The 12,183-nt window shown below is 45.2% G+C and overlaps 1 protein-coding gene across 1 annotated transcript in view; it reads right to left on the reverse strand.

Moving 5' to 3' along the window:
- Positions 1-5,069, reverse strand: part of TPPP (tubulin polymerization promoting protein) — an 87,101-nt gene extending 82,032 nt beyond the window's left edge. Inside the window, exon 1 of the mRNA XM_075493595.1 lies at positions 4,980-5,069. The gene's annotated coding sequence lies outside the window, so the exon portion shown is untranslated. The remainder of the gene's footprint in view (positions 1-4,979) is intronic.
- Positions 5,070-12,183: the final 7,114 nt, after the last annotated feature.

Raw genomic sequence — 12,183 nt, forward strand, 5'->3', positions numbered from 1 at the left:
GTATCCAAATACCTTTGTAGAGAAACTACATCACACACTACATGGCTCTTTACTGTCAAAGATATAAAAAACCTCAACAGCTGAGAATTCAGGCTACGCCAATGCAAATTAGAAATAAGACTTCCTTAGGGAGAGACAATCAACCACTGGAAATACTAAAGGTAACTTCCAAGAATAGCTGCAAATACTTCACATCCTGACGTCTGCACCTTAGACTTCATTTAATACAGAAGATACACTTAGTCAAGCATCTCTGAAAGACAGACTTTTCTCAAATGTATGTTATTGGTCTCAGATGACTAACTGAAAAAAACTAATACGTGAGTCATTGTCTGAAGATCCCCCATGTTCTTAAAGTCTGCTGCTTCAGTTTTGTCTGAATCAAAAAAAATAAACTAACCTTTAAGCACAGATTTTTTCAACTACCCACACAGCTCAGTACAAAATAGGAGGGGAATACTTCCCTTGCTAAAGCATCAATAAGTTCTTTCACATCTATAAGCTCCTGTAAGATGAACTGGGTACTGGTCCTTCCGATAGTGAAATCGGACGAGACAGGCAGATGCATATTTGATTTTAATTTAAAAATTAGCAGATTCATCAACAATGATGAACACTCTTGTGAGCAAGACCTCTTAGCATTTGAATTTCCACTGCAAGAATTTCCTTAGCACTGATCCAATAGAACACTATTCTTCAACTGTGCATTTATGAAGTTGTTTGAACTAGGACTGCATCCCTCCAAGATTCAACAAAAACTGTTATGTCCTTGGTTTTAATTTTTTTTTAAGCTTCTCATTTTGCCGAATGCTCCAAATTTTGAACACTGACACACAAGCATATTCTTGAGATTAGCCAAGCTGGGCAAGAATTAACTTCATAAGATTATTTAAGACAGTCATACTGCAGATTCATTTTTGTCTTTTCATCTGCCACATAATGCATTGAAGCTTTGGTCTGTATACTCTTGGTTTATAGCTCTTGGTATCAAGAGCTCAACAAGGTAAGTTCATATCACACACTCAGGACACTATGAGGCAGGGGAAAGATGAGGAGGAAAAGAAAAAGAAGAGGAAACCTTAAGACAACTGACAAGAGTAAGAACCTAGGCTTCTCCACATCTACCTTAGAGTCCTGACACAGTTAAGACTCCCTCTTAGCAGGAGCAAACTGAATTGTCCACCCACTACACATAACTAACAACAGAGAAAAATTTCCCATCTGTTTTGATGGACATACCACTGTGAGCCAAGGAAAAGGACCAGCACAAAATCAGTCTGTTCTGCTCCATCAGCACTTGAGATAAACAGCCAGTCAGAAAAAGTGTCCTGAAACCTGAGCAGGCTATGCATACCTGTCCTGTACCACATGTACAGGCCCTGTGTACTTAAAGACCATATTTATATTGGGGTATTTTACCAATAACATCCTCTCAACGTACAGTTACTTTCACTACTATTTCAAAGTATTCCAATAACCAGACTATACCGCAATGGGCAATTCTTGCAGTACTTCTATGTATGGGCAATTTGGTATGGGCAAGGTGATGCATTCACTAAGAAATTTCTTTCTGTTGAAGGTGCATTTTGTTACTACGTATTTTTTGTGGGTTTGGGCACATGAGGGAGATAAGAGGAAGCAAGAGCTAAAACAGCTTATAGAAAACATTGGGGAAAAGGCAAAGCAATGTGATTTTTCCTGTATAACACTTTGATTTTGAAACAAAAACTCTGTTTCAAAATTTAAAAAAAATGATCTTAAATTTAAAGAATGGTAAAAATTAAGTAGCCTGAAGATAAAAATGTTTCATATTGGGTCGATGTAGATTTTTTTAATTTTATTTCAACTTTCAGCATTTAGTCAAGTTAAATACATTTTAAAATCCCCCCAAACCAAGCCATTATTCACATGTCCCAAGAGTGCCCTTTGATACCAGAACTTCCTTCAGAGAACTGTGTGAGTCTTACATTAAGTTCTACGATTCCCTTTGCTCTAACGTATGAGAAAGAGAAAATACATAGCTGGATAATGCACACACATATACCAATGTATCCTTCTTAACAGCTGCATTCCCTTTTTTGTACCACTTACAGTGTCTTGTTCTGTATTTTGGATCATAATATTCTGGGGGCAAGGCCCAAGTTTTTGTCCGTGGTTATATTGCACCTAACACATTCGTTAAGGTCCCTGATCACAGCTCCCAGACACTATGGCAATATAAACAGCAAGCAAAATATTTCTTTTCAACTAACTGGCAGAGACACCTAAAAGCACTTATGCCCATAGCAGTCATGCCAGTATGGCAGAGAAAAACTACGGGTGAAAATTATATAGCTGCATTTAATTTCAGTTATGTACAGCATAAAAGTGGTTTTTTGGAGGGAGGGAAAAAAAAAAACCTGTTTGTTGCTTGCTGAAAAGAGTCCATTTCATTTATGCAAGGGCTGCAAGCAGTATGCATGTACAAATAGAAAGGACATGACATCATCGAGTGACTACATCACAGGAAAGACTGTTCTTGTTATAAGTTTTTCTTCATACAGTGATACAGGCTTGCAAATACAGTCACATTCTCACACTGAAGACTTATATAATCAAAGTATGCAAAGCAAGAAAAATATCTTTTTAATTAAAATATGTTTTTAATTTGCATCTCAGCTTATCATCTGAGAGCAAGTTATCAAGGTTAAACATTGTATGGTTTATTCTCAAAGAATTCCGAGATATATTAAATACAAGTAATTGCCTCTGCCTATAATCAGAATACACTAATCTTAACATAAATTGACATAATGGCCTGTCTCCCTCCTTAAAAGAGCCTTCCCTTCCCCCAATTAAGCTCAAGGTACAAGAAATAACTTCTATCATTCAGCTGCCTACAGAAAGTAACTGCAATGAATATATCTACTATAAAAATAAAATAAAAAGACATTATTTTTCACCACAGTCAATCCACAGTTTAAACCGGGCACAGAAACAACTACTTGCTGGATGTATATTTCCATTTATAAGGACCTTTTCTTATATTTACAAGGGTCAAGTGCAAGCACTGCAGGAGATTCCTATGTGAACTTTATCTGCAATTTGATCCTTGCATGGCATGCCGTCTACGCATTACACTGTACTATGATTTAATACTGGACATACACTTCAGCAGTTACAAATTATGGACTATTTAAAGGCATATGAGTGAGACCCAGAGACGTATAAAGGCATTCAAAACAGCACTTTATTTTGGTTTTGGAAGGGGTGGGGTTGAGTTGGGGTAGGGCCTGTAAAAAACATAATTTGAAAAAGAAGTGGCTCATCACTAAAGGATTAAAAAAATGGCCATTAACATTTTAAAAATAAATAAATTGTATATATTCGATAAACAGTGATGCTATTTTAAGCCTGAGACTATGCAAGTGTATAGGTATCTCTGTTTTTCCCCCAAGTTTTCCCAGCACTAGAGGAAAAAAACCCCAAACCTTAATGTTTCATTATCATGCTAACACTTGCCAACCTTCTAAAGCATGCTATTTAATGATACTAGTTGAGAAAACAGTGTTAAGGATCAGTAAACATCAGTGAAAACAGTCTCATATCATGTATTTCATTTCAGGCTGGGGGTTGGTTTTGCCCCTCCTTTTCTTTTCAAATAAACATAAGCAGTTATGCAATCCTCTAAAATCTGAAATAATTTCCCCCCCTCCCCAAACCTGCTCATACAGACCCTGCAAAACATGAATAGGGAAATTGCTTGTCAGCAGTATGTACTGCAAGATTCGAAGCTGTCAACATTTAAGACGTACTTTTCACGTGTGTGTTCACACCTTGTAGCACACACCCAACTTCCCCGTGGAAGAATTTCACTCAGGTACAAGAGCTTTTACCCAGGACTGAAGAAATACTTGCAACTGCTGCTGATTTGGGAGGTGGGGAGGGTGTATTTGTTTTCAAACTAGCTAGCCTGGGTCGCAGATTTATTCACAGGATTTTGTCTCGTTCTGTTTTTCACCCTAGAATACTGTACTTGGCTTTATACACTGCAGTCCCTAAATAGTCTCCCACACCTGATGCCGGTTTTCATGGAGGACGCTATTTAGGAGCGGTTCTCAGAGACAAAGCCCCTTCAGCTAACACTTGGGCATTTAAAAAAAAAAAAAAAAAAAAAAAAAAACGCAAATCGTCTTTACCCATCAATCTCCATAAAAGGGGACCGCTCGCTCTGCACAAGAACACGAAGACGCAGCTGCAGCGGCTGAGGCTTTGTTGTCGTCTCCGGATAACAGCTAACGGCAGAACATTTGGTGTGTGCGCAAGCTGGACCTTTCCCCCAGCTCCTCCGGGAGACGCCCGCAGGCAGAGCCGGGTGCTAGCGCCCGCAGCCAGCCACCAGCATCGCCCATCCATCGACCTGCTGCAGTGCCGCCAGAAGCCGGGAAACAGCCCCCGGGAAGCAGCCCCCCTCGCCCCGCACAGGTTGCGGCCGCGCGTCCCCTCCCTGATGGCGGCGGGAGATGCGGCTGCCGGGGCCCCTCCCGATGGGCAGGCAGAGCCCCGGTGCAGACCTGCTCTGCACCGAGCCCCTCTCCCCGCCGGTCCCTTCCCCGGGGCCCTCACGGGAGAGCAGGAGGGACGCAGAAGAACGGGGGGGACAGCGAGGGGTTAATCCTGCGGAGGAAAGCTGCTGCTGCTGCTGCTGCCGCCCTGCCCGCAGCCCCCCGCGGGCGTTGCATAACGGCAGCGCGCGGCAGGGCAGGGCGCCGCGCGCCCCTGCGGTGGGGGCGGGCTGCCGGTCGCACCGCGGCACCGGGGGCCGCCAGCCCGGGGCCGCTCCGCCAACGCGCCCGCCCCCTCCCCTCGCGTCTTCGCTAACCGAATAGAAATCAATCAGTCAAGGCGCTAAGGAGCGGGGAGAGGGCGAGAAACACGCACCACCCACCCCCAAAAAAGAGGGGCTTGGCTCGCCCGCCCCGCAAGAGCTGCCCACTCACCGCCGGCTCTCGGGGGGCGGCAGGTCCCGCCAGCCCAACCTGACACTCGCCCGGGCTCCGGCGCTATCGGGACCCCGTGTCAAGCCAGCGCGGCGGCTCCGGCAGGCACCGCCCTCGCTGCCCGGGCATTGGCGAGCGCCCGGCACCGCCTGCCCGCCCCTCCGCCGCTCGCCCCCATAGGCCGGGCGGGCGGCCGCTCCCGCCCCCCGCGGAGCCTGAGGTAATGAATTAGCGCAGGGCAGCTGCTGCCTTTGCTGCCTTAAATGGCTGGTTACGGCCGGCGGCGGCTCCGCCCGCTCCTCCCTGCTTGTGGCCCGGTGCTCGGCAGCAGGTGGGCAGGGGCAGGGGCAGGGGCAGGGGCAGGGGAGGCCGGGAGGCGGTGGCTCCCTGACCGCTCTCCTCGCCAGGAGCTGGGGGCGACGCGGGGCGACCCAATGATCCCCCCGCTCCGGCGGCCGCGGGAGTCGAGGCCAGGTCCAGCAGCCTCTGCCATCTCGAGCATCCTATTCCCCCTTCCCGGGGGAGAAACAGAGACCAAGGGGTGCCACAGTCCTCTGTCTCCTGCCGGGCTCTGGCAGGTTTGGGTCCGGATATGCTGCTCGGCTGTGCTTTAAGCTGTAGTTGTTAACATAAAGTAAATAAAAATGACGTAAAAGACAGGGCTGTGCAGTGCAGTAAGCATTCCATAAAACCTTGCGTTCCCTCATCTTGCCACTTGCCTAGGAGCAGGCCTAGGGTTGGCATAGCAGAGAGGTGCAGCCACTAACCTAATCTGCAGCAATCCCATCCAAAATCTTAGAGCACAGAGACAGTTCAGGAGTCAGCAGAAATCTAATGAACTGTTGTGCATCTTCATTCATGAATTTATAACCAGACTCCAATGACCTGGCAGAGCTTGGTGGACCATAACTGGATAGCTGCTGTGCTGAAATGAAGTTTAAACAATCTACCTGCAGAGGTGAGGGAGAAAAGCAAAAGGATCCAGTTAATGTGCGGTGGAGTCTCAATTTTTCAAATGCAGGATAGATACACAGCTAACTTTTAAAAATAGTCATACACCTATACGTGCCTTAAGATGCACAATTATAGTTTATAAACTATTATAAAACTAGTTTTTAAACTCTTATTTCAGTATCTTAAGGCAATTATTGGAACGTCCCAGAATGTCACAAATGCTTTAAGGCCCCTTCATATTAGGGTTGAGTTTGGCTGCACTACCGATGAAGGTTTTGTGGTAGACTATGGCAAATGCACTTGTGATCTCTCATGAGAGCACAAACCAAAATTACGTTGTATTTTTTTCCAAGTTTTTTCCTTCACCATGTGGACACAGGAAACCTACCCTTTATGAAGCTTGAGCTGGCTTGAGGCTCAAGAAGAGTCCCTACCATACAGCTGAGAAACAGATAAAGACAGGTACAGCTTTAAATCAGAGCCTAGTCTTGAAGGCAAAAGTGAATACAATATAGATTAACATGAAACAAGGTATGGTAAATAGCCCAGTGGAGGCTATTCTCCTAATGTTTAATATGGGGCTGGTCCTACATTATTTTTGATTATTTCCCCCACCCCACACAGTTTAGAATATAATTTTCTGTTTCTTTAATAGAATTTTCTGTCACAAACCATGCCATCAATCTTAGAAAACATGCAGAATCAGAATTACCCAAATTTGATTCTGTGATAGAATTCAGACAAATTTCACAATTTATTTGTGCTTCATTAAAAAAAAAAAAAAGAGGAAGAAGTAAACTTCATAGAATCATAGAATCATAGAATGGTTTGGGTAGGAAGGGACCTTTAAAGGTCATCTAGTCCAACCCCCTTGCAATCAGCAGGGACATCTTCAACTAGATCAGGTTGCTCAGAGCCCAGTCCAACCTGACCTTGAATGTTTCCAGGGATGGGGCATCTACCACCTCTCTGGGCAACCTAAGAGGAGGGTATGTCTGGCATACTGGCCCTTCTGTTGCCCTCAGAAGGGAGTCACCTACAACTATAACCCATCTTTTCTTCCTCGTGGTGGTGGCTATGATAAGGGGGGTAGGCCTTTCTGACCTTGGCAACACCTCTGGTGTAGATGGACCATCAGCCATGTCATCAGTTGACTGACCTTCCAAATCCAGAGCATCTTACTTGTCGTATAGAGGCACCTGGGAAAGCAAGGTAGGCAAGGAGGAGGTTTGCCTGCTGCCCCGAGTGTAGACTTGCCTCCATTCACTCCTTTCCTTTAAGTTACTGCCTTCTGCCTGGTGAGGGGAGGATACAGGATCCCCTTGATCATGTTTTTTTCCTGGTGGATGTTCCTGTTTCTGTCTCAGGGAGGGCAGAGCATGGTTCCAAACTTGAGTTTGTCAGATCCTGTGGTCTGATAGAGGCAAGACTGCTGCAGCTCCATGCCTCCACCTCCAATCAGTAGTGAGACTAAACGTATTCCCAGTAGGCAGATACCTACAAACGCATTTCTGCAACACATACATGCATATACACACACGGGCAGCTGCACAGATCAGTACAGACAGAAACACTCAGCACTCACACAAACACAGACAGCACCAATGGCCTCATCTTGTTCCCCGTTGGCTGATCAGGATGAAGGTCCATTATATATACATATATATAACGTGGATTCCTCTGGTAGCTGAGCTTAGATACTCAGTCTATCCGTGGATCCCCAGTCTCCCCTGCTGCTGTGCCCTAGACGTATGAGCCCCCCAGGCCTGAAAACCAAGTCCAATTGCTGGTACAGACCTCCTCACTCACAAACACACGCACTACGGATCTCTCAGGAGCTGGGCTTAGACACGCAGTCCATCAAGTAACTGGCTGCGAATCCCAGGTCTTCCCAGTTGCTGACACCTGGGCACACTAGTCCCCAGACCCCACAGTCCCACTCCAGCTGCTGGTACAGGTTTTCTTGCACCCAGCAATATATAAACATGCACACTGTGGATTCCTCCAGTAACTGGGCACACATTACCCAATAGCTTAGACATGCAGTCCATCCAGCCTGGATCCTCATTCTCCTCAGTTGCCTCCTGCACAGAAACACACACATATGCAGTCTCTCAGTTGACCTTCAGATCTTACAGCCTCTCCATCAGTTGGCATAGACCTCCTGGTCCCTTTGGAAGCCAGCTTCCCCAATTGCCTCACCCCCAGAGACACACCTTGTTCCCAAGCCTCTTAACGTCCTTTCCACCTAGTCTGGCTTGATATTTGTACTCTGGCTTGTTCCAATTGCTCGCACCACAGTCACATATAATCCCTGATCCACACTGCAGTTGTTGGCACTTGTTTTTGCTCACTGCAGCCTTTCCAGTTGATGACACTGCTGACAGGCGGGCCTTCTAATCCATGGTCTGACTCCAGTTGCTGACACTTAGACCTCCATACAATCACATCCACACAGAACAGAGAGTCCCCTCAACCAGGAAAATAGTTAGAAATGGAATTTAAGAAGAAGACAGGACAGCAGGTGATGACCAGGTGCAGGGCATGGCCAGAAAAACATACTGACCATCAACCTCTTTACACATGAGCGACCCCTTTTGTCCTCTTAGCCCTCTGTTTACCCACACCTGTTCCTCTCCATGATCCCTCCCTTTCTCTGCCTTTGGTTGGTCCCCTAAACATGCCATAAGAAGTCTTATGACTTCTTAAGATTTCCTGAATGTCAGGGGAGGTTCAGACTTGATCTTAGGAAACATTTCTTTACTGAGAGGGTGGTCAAACACTGGCACAGGCTTCCTAGAGAGGTGGTCAATGCCCCATGCCTGTCAGTGTTTAGGAGGCATTTGGACAATGCCCTTAATAACATGCTTGAACTTTTGGTCAGCCCTGTAGTGGTCAGGCAGTTGGACTCCATCATTGTTGTAGGTCCGTTCTAACTCAACTATTCTATTCTATTCTATTCTATTCTATTCTATTCTATTCTATTCTATTCTATTCTATTCTATTCTAGGCTAGGCTAGGCTAGGCTAGGCTAGGCTAGGCTAGGCTAGGCTATTCTAGGCTAGGCTAGGCTAGGCTATGCTATGCTATGCTATGCTATGCTATGCTATGCTATGCTATTTATTCCCCTGCATCCCATAATGTGTCCTATACCCCACAGGCGGTAGCCCCACATTTCAGTCCATAAGTTGTTGTGGAGAGCCTTTCCAGACTCATCTGGTGGGTTTCAGACCTGGACGATGGGCATCAGTTCTCTTTTGTGACAGTCCTGAGGGGCGTTGGGGCAGCGGATCTGTTCCTCTGAGTTGCCCATAATGATGGAGATTCCCCTGCTTGCCATTGTTGCTCTGTGCTACATTTAGTGTGCAGAGGTGAGCTTTTTATCAAATAACCTAACAACACAATTTCTGGTCACACTTTGAAGACCCCCTGTCCTCAAATAGAGAGGGATTTAGAGGTTTAATTTAGCAATTTAATTTAACTAAATTTATGAATTTAGTTCCTTGTCCTGAATGCATACTGTTGAAAATGTGCCATCATCCAGTTTTGGTAAAGACAAATGAGTCACAAAAAGAAATCAAGGATACCTCAGGGCAGGCATGTTCTGCCAACCTAATCCTCGCTGGCCTCCATTCCATCCTTCAGCTCACAGTCTGCCAGGTAGCTCACCCTCCAGGGGCCAGGGTGGGGATCAGAAGAAAGGTTAGTTTCTTCATTTCGTTCTTCAACTGATGTTTGTTGTTCAAGATGCTTGTCTTTTACACCTTCCAAACTAATTTTTGTAAAAGTGTAGTATAAATTCACAAAAGCCCATTTTAGAGTTATCTGTATTGGGTTTGCGTGGCAAGGTTTTGGTAGTGGGGTGGCTACAGGGGTAGATTCTGTGAGAAGATGCCAGAAGCTGCCCCCATGGAACCAGAGAGAGCCAGTTCCAGCTGGCTCCAAGGCGGAAGCACTGCTGGCCAAAGCTGAGCCTGGTGGTAGCATGCTGTGATAGCATATTTCAGAAGGGGTAAAGAATGCTGCACAACAGCAGCAGTTGGGAGAGACGAGTGAGAATATGTAAGAGAGGCAACTATTCAGACACCAAGGTCAGTGAAGAAGGAGGGGGAGGAGGCACTCCAGGCACCGGAGCAGAGATTCCCCTGCAGCCTGTGGTGAAGACCATGGTGACGCAGGTTGCCCCCCTGCAGCCCATGGAAGTTAATCGGGGAGCAGATATCCACCCTGCAGCCCATGAAGGACCCCGCTCTGGAGCAGGTGGATGCTCCTTGAAGGAGGCTGTGACCCTGTGAAGAGCCCAAGCTGGAGCAGTTTGTGAAGAACTGCAGCCCACAGGAAGGATGCATGTTGGAGAAGTTTGTGAAGGACTGTCTCCCGTGGGAGGGACCCCACACTGAAGCAGGGGAAGAGTGTGAGGAGGAAGGATTGGTAGAGACAAAGTGTTATGAACTGACTGCAACACCCATTTCCTGTCCCCCTGCACCACTCGGAGGGAGGACGTAGAGAAGTTGGGAGTGAAGTTGAGCCCGGGAAGAAGGGAGGGATGGAGGGAAGGTGTTTTTAGGTTTGTTCTTATTTCTTACTACCCTACTGTGTTTAATTGGTAACAAATTAAATTAATTTCCCCAAGTCAAGTCTGTTTTGCCCATTACAGTAATTGCTGAGTGATCTCCCTGTTCCCTGTCCTTATCTTGACCCATGAGCCTTTTGTTGTATCTCCTGTTGAAGAAGGGGAGTGATAGAGTGGCTTGGTGGGCACCTGGCAGCTAGCCAAGGTCAACCCACCATATTATCACACTACCTTAATAAATTAATGTAACTTTGGATTCATTTTAATCCCATGTGCAAATTAACTCCTTCTATACTTTAAAGCGGGAGATTGGGCAGTTCTTTTTTGTCTGCATTTATTTTCATTTTTAACTCAAGAATGCTATTATCGAGCATTTATTCAAAAAATAAAATAATGTGAATGCCAACATGCATCTATGTTGGGGATTTCTGCAGCACTCAGTACACTCACTTTACGATACAATTACACTGTTACAATGAATTCCCTAGAGCTCCCAGAAGCCTTCTCTCATCCCTGCACGAAGAATTATTTTTCTCAGTCCAGAAAAGAATCTATTCAGTTTTACACTGATAAGACAGCAGTGCTCTGCCACAGAACAGGGCCTCGCAGCAAATCCTGAGAGTAGTCCAACCCTTGATTAGTTTGATCTCCTCTGGAAGTCCATTCCCTCATAAGAAAAAAAGACCCTTGACCATGACCTTGATATCTCACTATCTTATCCTAAGATTAGCTGCATTTCCCCAAGAGGTTAGTACAGCTGTGTTTGTAGGCTGTAGCTGTGGTTGAAGGATACCGTATTTTATTCTTGGCACAGGCCACTGTGTAAGTTCACATGCAACCTGACCTCATGATTCATCAGTGTGACCTAGCATTTTAAATTCTCTTTTGCTCGTCTAAATAAACATTTGGAAATATGATTGATCAAATGTCATTCTCTCTGACACACTCTTGTTAGACATTCCCAAGCCACTGCAGCAGGAGTACATTTCCTTAGAATCCAGGAATGGAGCAGAGTGCAGGCGCTGGGTCCCGCAGGGACTTTCAGAACACAAAATTCCTACAAGCCGCGGTTTAAGGATGAACTTTCTTGCCTCTGGGCTGATGGTAACAGAGAGTAGAAAAACTGGCCATACAGTTTTCAGAAAAGCACAACCAGATTTCATGCTGAATTCCAGAATGTTACTGATTTTAATTAACACTACGAGAAGTACACAGATCTATTAAAAATAAAACTGTACGTAAAAATAAAACTCTCCATCAGCTAACATGCCAGTTCTTCTTTCATTCCAAGACAAAGTCTTCTGGGAGGGATGCAGATCTGCTTCCTGCAGTTGACACAGCTTCTTTTCAAGTTGCTATACTTACTACCCATCCTGTTATTTCTATAATGTTTATCCTCATATGAATTCTGTTCAAAGGTTTTGTTATTTTAAATATTTTTTTGCTTTTTCCTCCTTCCTTCCCTAGTTCTCTACAAGACAGAGAATTCTTTCCTGCTTAGGCAGCTCCTTTGCTAATACATTAAGCCAGTTCCACCAGAGCTGGAAAACTTTGTGGCCAACATTAGTTCCCGAACTGAGAGAGATTAGATGCAACACTGACAAAATGATAGATTACATAAACACTGGATGTTCAGTGTTACATTGTATCTTGAGCCAGAACTATTAAACAGTAAAT

The sequence above is a fragment of the Mycteria americana genome, chromosome 2, assembly GCF_035582795.1.
Source record: "Mycteria americana isolate JAX WOST 10 ecotype Jacksonville Zoo and Gardens chromosome 2, USCA_MyAme_1.0, whole genome shotgun sequence".
NCBI lineage: Eukaryota > Metazoa > Chordata > Aves > Ciconiiformes > Ciconiidae > Mycteria > Mycteria americana.